Genomic DNA, 8,132 nt, shown 5'->3' with positions numbered 1-8,132 from the left:
GAGGAACTGAAGCCTGCTTATGTTTTACTTTGGCCCGGACCAAGACTGTGCAAGATACCAACAATCAAACCATAAAGTCCGTGCCCTGAGGAATTGACTGTCTGAATTAACAGGCTTTAAAGATGAGAATATTAAGTCATCATTCTTTATTCTGTGCCTGCTGTAGCTGTGGCCCTGCTGTAGGGTGACCTTGGTTGTCAAGATCAATGTGCCTCATTCAGGTGGATACTGGCCCAGTTTTGCTGCTTAAGACTCGTGATAAAAATATCAACAGTGGCAAAAAAATGCCTGGATGCTGCAGAAAAGCCTGGAATGCTGGTGATAGATGTCTAGTCTGCTTCTAATAGGGAGTGGAGTGATCCCTAACACAGCCTTGGTTCAGCAGCAGCACAGCCTGCGTCTCACTGCTGTGTGATGAGAAGAAAAGTTCAGCAGTACAATGGGAAATACTTTCCTGAGCCAACTTTGTTCAGAAGCAATTAAAAACGAGCTCTCTCTATTCTCTGATGTCCTCGCCTGTCATGTGGTTCAGCACATTCTTTCCAGCTCCTTTCATGGCACAAACAAGTTGGGATGTTGCTGCTGCTGGAGCCCCTCGTTTGGAGGGTTCAGTGGGGGAAGATGCTGAGCGGTTCCAGGGGCTGGTCCTGGTGTGAGTGAGCCCAGCTCGGTTCTCCTGGAGCAGTGACCACCCGAGGTGTCACATCGTGGACTTGACCTTCCCAGGGCTATTCTGCCCTTCTTCTCGGAGAGGATGAGGAAGTAAAACAGTATGGGCTGAATGGAGCCTCTACCAGCTCCACCAGGCTGGAGGACATGGTCACTTTGGAGGGGATTTTCTTTTGTTGGATGATGTTAGTCACAGCGTGGTGTGTGGCACAGAGCAGAGAGGCAACATTGTGATCTGCTAACAATAAAAGCGAGGTGGCTCGTTGCCACTCAGCCCTGCAAACTGTACAGGCAGGAGGGTTTTCCTTCACACAGCTCTGTCCATGCATTTCCTGGAAGAGGGACAAGGCCACACAGCTTCAACCCACGAAGACAACAGCGAGTAAACAAGCTGTGTTGCTGTGTAGTCCTCTCTGAGTGACAAGAGTCAGAGACTGTTTGTGTCCATGGAGGGAAACAGGGAAAAATAATTTCACCATCAGGGTGGGAAGGGAATAGAGCCTTTCCTGAGTCACATCCAGGTCCCCATCAGCCCCTCCAGCATCTCCACATTGGTCCCTGATCCCCTCCAGGGCTGTAAGGGCAGAGGCTTTATCCCATTATCTGAGGACACCAATAAAATATGTCAGAAAAGGGATAGTTAAACACTGTCTTCAAGTCATGCCTCTTTTTAATGTGTTTTTTTATTTCATCATCTTCTACTGCTCCAAAGGGAGAAACAAATGGTTTTTAGGGGAATGTCTCCATTGAAAAATCTAGCACTGGGGCTGTGTTTTTCTCCACAGGGGCGAGGAGAGGGAGGAAAAGCATGTGCAGGGATTTCTCTCATTCCGGTTCCTCAGGAGGAACAGCCCCTTGCAGCACTTCTGTCTCTGGAGGAAACATCTGTGGCTGTGGCCAAGTTCCTCGGGCAAACACCCCTCAGTCAGGGGCAGGCTGTTGTGTACCAAATGCTTTTATTTCCTAGTTGCCATCTATTAAAGATTATCTCCCTGCAAGAAAAGTGCCCCATTTCCCATGTTTCCATGTGTAATGTCCGTGATGTCTGCTATAAACATCATGAAGCGTTTCCCTGCCCCTCCACTGACATAGGTAGAAAAGTCACTGCTTTTCATCTTTCAAAGCACTGCAGAAATGTTTAGGGTCGTGTATCCTGCCATTGTTCTGGGCTGGGCATCCCACTGAAGTCCCTGGGAGAAATGAGTTCAGGATATGGATCTATCTAGTCAATCTTTGCTGTGGCCCCAGAAACATCCACGTTTTACAGATGGGAAAGCAAGGACGGCGGAGATGGCTCCTGATAGCCTGGATGTGACTGGTAATTCCCACCACTTTGGAAAACAACAAGAAAACAGGTCAGAAACTCATCAGGAGCTCTCAAAAGAAAAAAAAAAAAAAAGAAAAAAAAAGAAAAACAACAGAGAAAACAAAAAACCCAACCAAACCCCATAGTGTGGTAGTTGTTTGGACTTGAATGTCCCAGTGGAGACCTTTGCCATCGTGGTCACTCTGCCTCCACACACCAGCCAGAGCTTCTGGGGAGCTTTTAATCCTGCAGGTTCTCCTGCTCCAGAGCTTTCCAGTCAAGGAACCCAGCACCTAACAGCCAACAAGGCCTCTCTCCAGGTCAGGGACAAGCCACAGCTCTTGCTCTGTGAGACAGGACACAAAACAGAAATGGAGATACTTTTCCCAAAACGTGCCACCTCCAGAGGTCTCACAATCCCACAGGGGTGTTGCTGTCCACCCATCCCACTCAGGAACATGTGGAGCTAAAGCAGGGTGATTTTCTCTCTTTGAGGAATAAAGCAAACATACAGGACTGTTAGATGGGATCAAAAAAAGGGCAGGGAAAGAAGTGAAACATTCATGAACTGAGGCAAAAGCTGCTACATTTCTAAGCATTACCGTATCCACTGCTGCCACTCCTTAGTATTTTTGAGTGCATAATTGTTCAGGCAAGAGTAATACTTATATTTTTCCAGAGGGATATTGTGTTTTCAGAGTGTTTCCAGGCACCTGCACTGCTCAGGCTCCAGAGTGCAGTGTTTCTATCTCTGAAGGAGGTGGTTGCTGGTCTGCAGTGGCTTTTCTTTACCACCACAGAGGAACACAATTGTTGCAGCAAGTTCTACTCCAAGTGAACTCTTAGTACTCTTAAGTCCCTACAAAACTTTCCAGGCCATGTCATCTTGCTTTCCCAGGTGTGTTTGCTTATTTTTTCAGTAATTAGCCTGAAGCTGAGCTGAGCCACAGAACTACACTTTCTGTGCCATTCTGGGTTTTTTAACTCCTGCTGCTTTAAATAAAGAAACATCTGTGCTCAGGCTCATGTTCACACCAGCATAAGAACTACTGAAGTCAAGTGGCACTGCCAGTGTCCCCACACCTCTTTCCATAATTAAACTGAGGTTGTTTGGCCTCTGGAATTGTTGTTTGCTCCCTGATGCTCGTGCCAGTGGCCTGCAGGCCTCTTGGGATCCCTCAGAGGACCTGTGAGAAGTGTCTGAGGAAAGGAACTCCATGGTTTTGACACAGTGATTCACCTCAGTGAAATTTCCCAAAGGACCTGCATCTCCCTTGCAAAAATTTAGCTCACTTTAAGATTGGAGTTGAAATATTTTTTAGAAGTTTGACGGATCAGAGCAACCCATGATTATAGAATCATGGAATGGATTGGGTTGGAAGGGATCTTAAAACTCATCTCATTCCACCACCTTCCACTAGACCAGGTTACTCCAAGCCCTGTCCAACCTGGCCTTGAACAATTCCAGGGATGGGGCAGCCACAGCTTCTCTGGGCAACCTGTGATAATGGGAATTGGTCTCAAAGAGCTTTTTATAAGCCTGTGCAAACAGATCTCCAACCAAGAAGTTCAGTAACAATAAGATTTATTCCTTCTGTTACCTTTCTTTATTTAGAAAATCATAGGATCATTTAGATTGGAAAAGACCTCCAAGATCATTGAGTCCAACCACTAATATTAATAATCTGATTTAATTTCTTACTGGACAAGATGAATTCTGACAGGGAAAGTTGCTTAAGAAAACAACAGAGCCACATGCCTTTCCTCACTTCTTGAGCCAATCTGATAATTGTTTCTATGAATAACATCAGCTCACAACCACAGAGCTGCTGGCACTTGGGGCATCTCCTGCTCCTCGGGGGGGTCCTTTAGCCAGCCCACCTGCATCAGGTGTTTTCTCCCTGAGGATGACTCCACATGGCAAAGATTTTTTTGGCAGAGATGTGAAATGCAAAGCCCACAGGAGTGTCCTAGTGCTGCCTTTTCCTGCACAGCGTCAGGCAGCAGTTACACTTGTAAATATGCTTGGGAACGGAACAAATGTTCAGGTGTGGTCACCCAGAAGCATTTCAGTGACACAGAAATCAAATTCCCCTCTGCAAAAGTGACAAGAACTGTTTCCCAGATACCCTGAGTACATAGGTCGCAAATTTCTTGGGTTTGAGGGAGAAATCAGGCACCTACTTTTTATGGATCTAAGCCTTTAACCTGCTAAGATCTTGGTACCAAACTCATCACCTGGTATTCCAAATACCCATTTAAGATTCCAGGTGTTTGTTCCCACCAGTTAAGTCTCCAAGGTACCGAGTTTTCTGCAGATCTGAATAACCAATCCCATCCAAGAGCATCATGTGCCAGGTGTCTGTATCCATGGGATAGTCCATTCTATCCCATGCCAAGTATCCCGATCTGTCTCACCTGGGTGTGGAACAGATCTGATCCACAAATATACCATAAAGGAGTTCCACCAGGTGTATTCAACAGCCAATACATCTGAAGATGAGATAAAGGGATATTCCCCTTCAGAGCTCCAGATGCCAAAAGGGAAAATTAAAACCGAACTAAATAAACTTTAAGAAGAGATTAAAATAATAAAAATACAAAAAAAATAAAAATACAATAATTAAAGAAAGAAAGCAAACTTTTAACACCCAGCCCGTGGAGAAAAGGTCCAAAACCGCCCGAACCGGCCGGGTTTTAATCCCAAATTTTGGGGAAACCCGCGGCCAGGCGGGAGCGGGGACGAGGTGCGGGCGGTGCCGGTTTGTTGCCGCCAGATGGTGCTGCCGCCAAGGGAACGGTGCGGCCCCCCCGGCCCGGGTACCCCGGGACCCCTCCAAAACCCACCCCGGGATCCCTCCAATGCCCCCTCTGGGCACCCCTCCAATCCTCCCGGGATCCCTCCAAACTCCCCTAAATGCCTCCAACCTCTGGAATCCCTCCAATTCCCCCGGATACTTTCAAATCCCCCTTCCCCAGGAGACCCCTCCATAACATTCCTACCCCCATGCTGCCTCCCAGAAAGGGCCTCAGATCGTGCCCATGGGCCCTCCCAAAATTGTGTCCCCCTCCAACAGCAGACCCAGCCCCACATCTCCTCTTCCAGGGGCTCTGCAGGGCATCTCCCTACCTTGGTATCCCTGCAGCATCCCACAATTCCCCAAGTCCTGCTCCCACAAAGGACCATGTGCCTTAGGGACATAAACACCCCTGGGGACACACGGGCAGGTGACAGAGGTAAACGTGGACTTCCAGCTCCATGGTGGCCTTGCAAGGATGGGGAGAAGCATCCTGGAAGGATCAGAGGGAAGTGCCTCACCATCAGGATCCCTACCATGGCAGGGCACGGCCCAGGGCACAGCACACCTGAGAGACCCCCATGTCCCCTGATCCAGGGGGACATCTGGAATCCAACCCAGCTGGAGACACCAGGTCCTGCTTCTCGTCATGCTCTGAAATGTCATCGCTGTAGAAAACTCCTGGGCCTGCACAGGGCACCCATGTTGAGAAACTATTTCCTACAGTAGAAATGCCAAAACCCCAAAGAAAACTGTGTTGTGTCACCTAGAGACTGGGATGTGGGCAACAAGGAGCAGGGAGCAGATCTCTGAGCTGAGCCACAGCACCTGAGCACAACCAGATCTGGGCTGTTACAGGAGCAAATACCACATTTCCGAGCAAGCCCGTGGCTCATCTCCTCTTACAGGGCTCCCACAGCCTCTCTGAGCAAGTTTATTCCTCCTCACCTCCTCCCAGAACCCAACTGCTCCTGGAGCTTGTACAAAGGCACCGCTTGTGGCAGCAGCTCGGGATTTGCCACCCCACGGGACAATATACACTGGGAAAAATCAAGCTGGTCTTGTGCAGATGAAGGGCTGGGGGCAGAAGCCTGTGAGGTTTCAGGCTCTGCTCCCTGATGTGGGTGTCTGAGATGGAGAGCTGCCTGTTTAGACTGCGCTCACTGGCTTGAGGAATATGTGGCGTCCATGGTATGTGGTGGTTCTGTTTTTCCAGGTTTGGAAAACGACGGGAGGGAGAAAAATGAATCATGTCAACCTTTGTTGGGGACCAGATATCAAACCTCTTTGAGCTGGGCCTGAGGCTTGCAAAGTGCCTCTCTGCCCCTTCCAACCTGGTATCAGCTCAATGTGCCAATGAGTGAGTCCAATATTAATCCAAAGGATGAAAATGAAGCTTAGGAGTGACAGTGAGATTTCAAGGAAAGAAGAACTGCTTGGCAGAGACTGAACTCCTAACCCTGGACCTTTATCTCAGCCACACCTAGTGCAGATATTTGCTTCAGGGGCAAAAACCCCTCTGTTTTTGGCTTGTATTTAAAAAGGATGGTAACATTGTGCTCACCTCCAACAGGGATGGGCAGCGATGGAGGGAGGGATCAACCCAGAAAGGTATAAAAACAGAGGAAACCAAGGAATACTGCAGGTAGATTACCAGTATCTTAAAGAGATCTAAAAAGAGATTTAAAAAACCCACCCAAACAACAACAACAACAAAAAGCCCCCAGCACCTTGAAACCCCACAACCCTTCTCAGAAAAACCCACAAAACAACAAAAAACCCCACTGTGAGAAAGGCCTCCACCAACTCTAATAAAGCTATTCCCGCCTGCCTTAATTAAAATAATATTTCAAATTTGTTGGTTGTTGTTCCAGAAAAAAAAAAACCCTTTGCTTTTAATCAAGTTGATTACACGGATCTGGGCTAATTAGTGCAGTTACTAAGTGTCCATATATAAAGACAGAAATACACAACCAAGTAATCAGATTAATTCGCCTGCATCTATTTTTCATATGCATTCATATCCATAGTATGAGCATTGATAGAGACATATTGGCCCACAAATTGAGGCACAAAAATTCCTGGATTCTGTAGTATCCACAATTAGACCAAACACTGCCAAATTTAGCAGGAAAATACCTATTTATCGCTGCCCAGAGCGGGACAGAGATGGTGCAGGAGTTAATCTGCTTGATTTTTATTCTTTTTATTCCTGTTTATTAATTTTTCATAATTTTCTTAAACTTTATTAACTTTTATTTCTTTTTCCCGCGGGGAAAACCCCGCGGGAAGTTTCAGTGCTCTCCCAGCCGCGACCGCTATTGTAGCCCTCGGAGATTCCACAGGGATGCGCGGCTTGGAAAATGCCCGTGTCCCCCTGGGACGGAGGAGGAGAGGCAAGGAGCCGCGGGCTCCATCCCTGCAGCCACACGCCTTGACTCCGAGTGAGAGGCAAAGAGCTGTCAAACACCGCCTTTCGCTTTCTTCTTGGAGGGGAAAAAATGAAATAATAATCAGAAGAATTAAAAGATAAAAATAAAAATCACCTCCGGTTTTCCTCCTTCGTTTCAATATCCTCATTTGAAATATTTCCGCGCGGGGAAATGAGTAACCGGGACTCCGCGGAAGCCGCAAAAAAGCCACAAAAAAGTCCTTTTTGAGTCTGCACCGAGACGGGGAATTATCGCCCGAAGGTTTGCGGGGCCGGGCCGGGCGCTGCGCGGCCCCTCCGCGCTCCGCGGACTCCTCAGATATAATTACGCCTGTTACACCGCATGCTCGTTTATTTGCTGCTCATACAATCGTGAAGCCCATGTACAAATAACATACATGTTTTATTTAGGTTTTTTTTTTTTCCTTTAGGGACAAAACGTACGCAAAAGGGCAGGGCGAAAAAAAAAAAAAAAACAAAAACAAAAAACAAACCCACATAATTACAATTTTATACAGTGCAGAAAGAATTAAAATAGGTGTCACGGAACTGTACAACGCCAGGGAGAAAAAAATAGAGAGGGAGAGGGAGGGGAATAATCCTTCATTATATATATATTTCTATAAAAACATATGGAGGATTGTCTTTACACAGAGACCACGATCGGTTTAAAATTTACAAAGGTTAACTAAAAAACAAAAATCTATATGGCAAATATTGCCAACAGAGATTCCCCGATTTAATACTGATCAACTGAGACTATTCGTGTCTCGATTATTAGCAACAACAACAAAAAAAAAAGTCGAATAAATAACAGGATGAGCATGGCTGTCTCTTTCCAAAGTGCCTTATTCTCTCTGCATAGGGTCTGATCCTGCAGTCTTTATGCAGGCAAAAACCACAAAATTAACAGCTTAAAAAAAAAATC

The sequence above is a fragment of the Corapipo altera genome, unplaced genomic scaffold (genome assembly GCF_003945725.1).
Source record: "Corapipo altera isolate COAL_440 unplaced genomic scaffold, ASM394572v1 62, whole genome shotgun sequence".
Lineage (NCBI taxonomy): Eukaryota > Metazoa > Chordata > Aves > Passeriformes > Pipridae > Corapipo > Corapipo altera.
The sequence above is the reverse complement of the archived record's forward strand: the minus strand, read 5'-3'. Positions refer to the sequence as shown.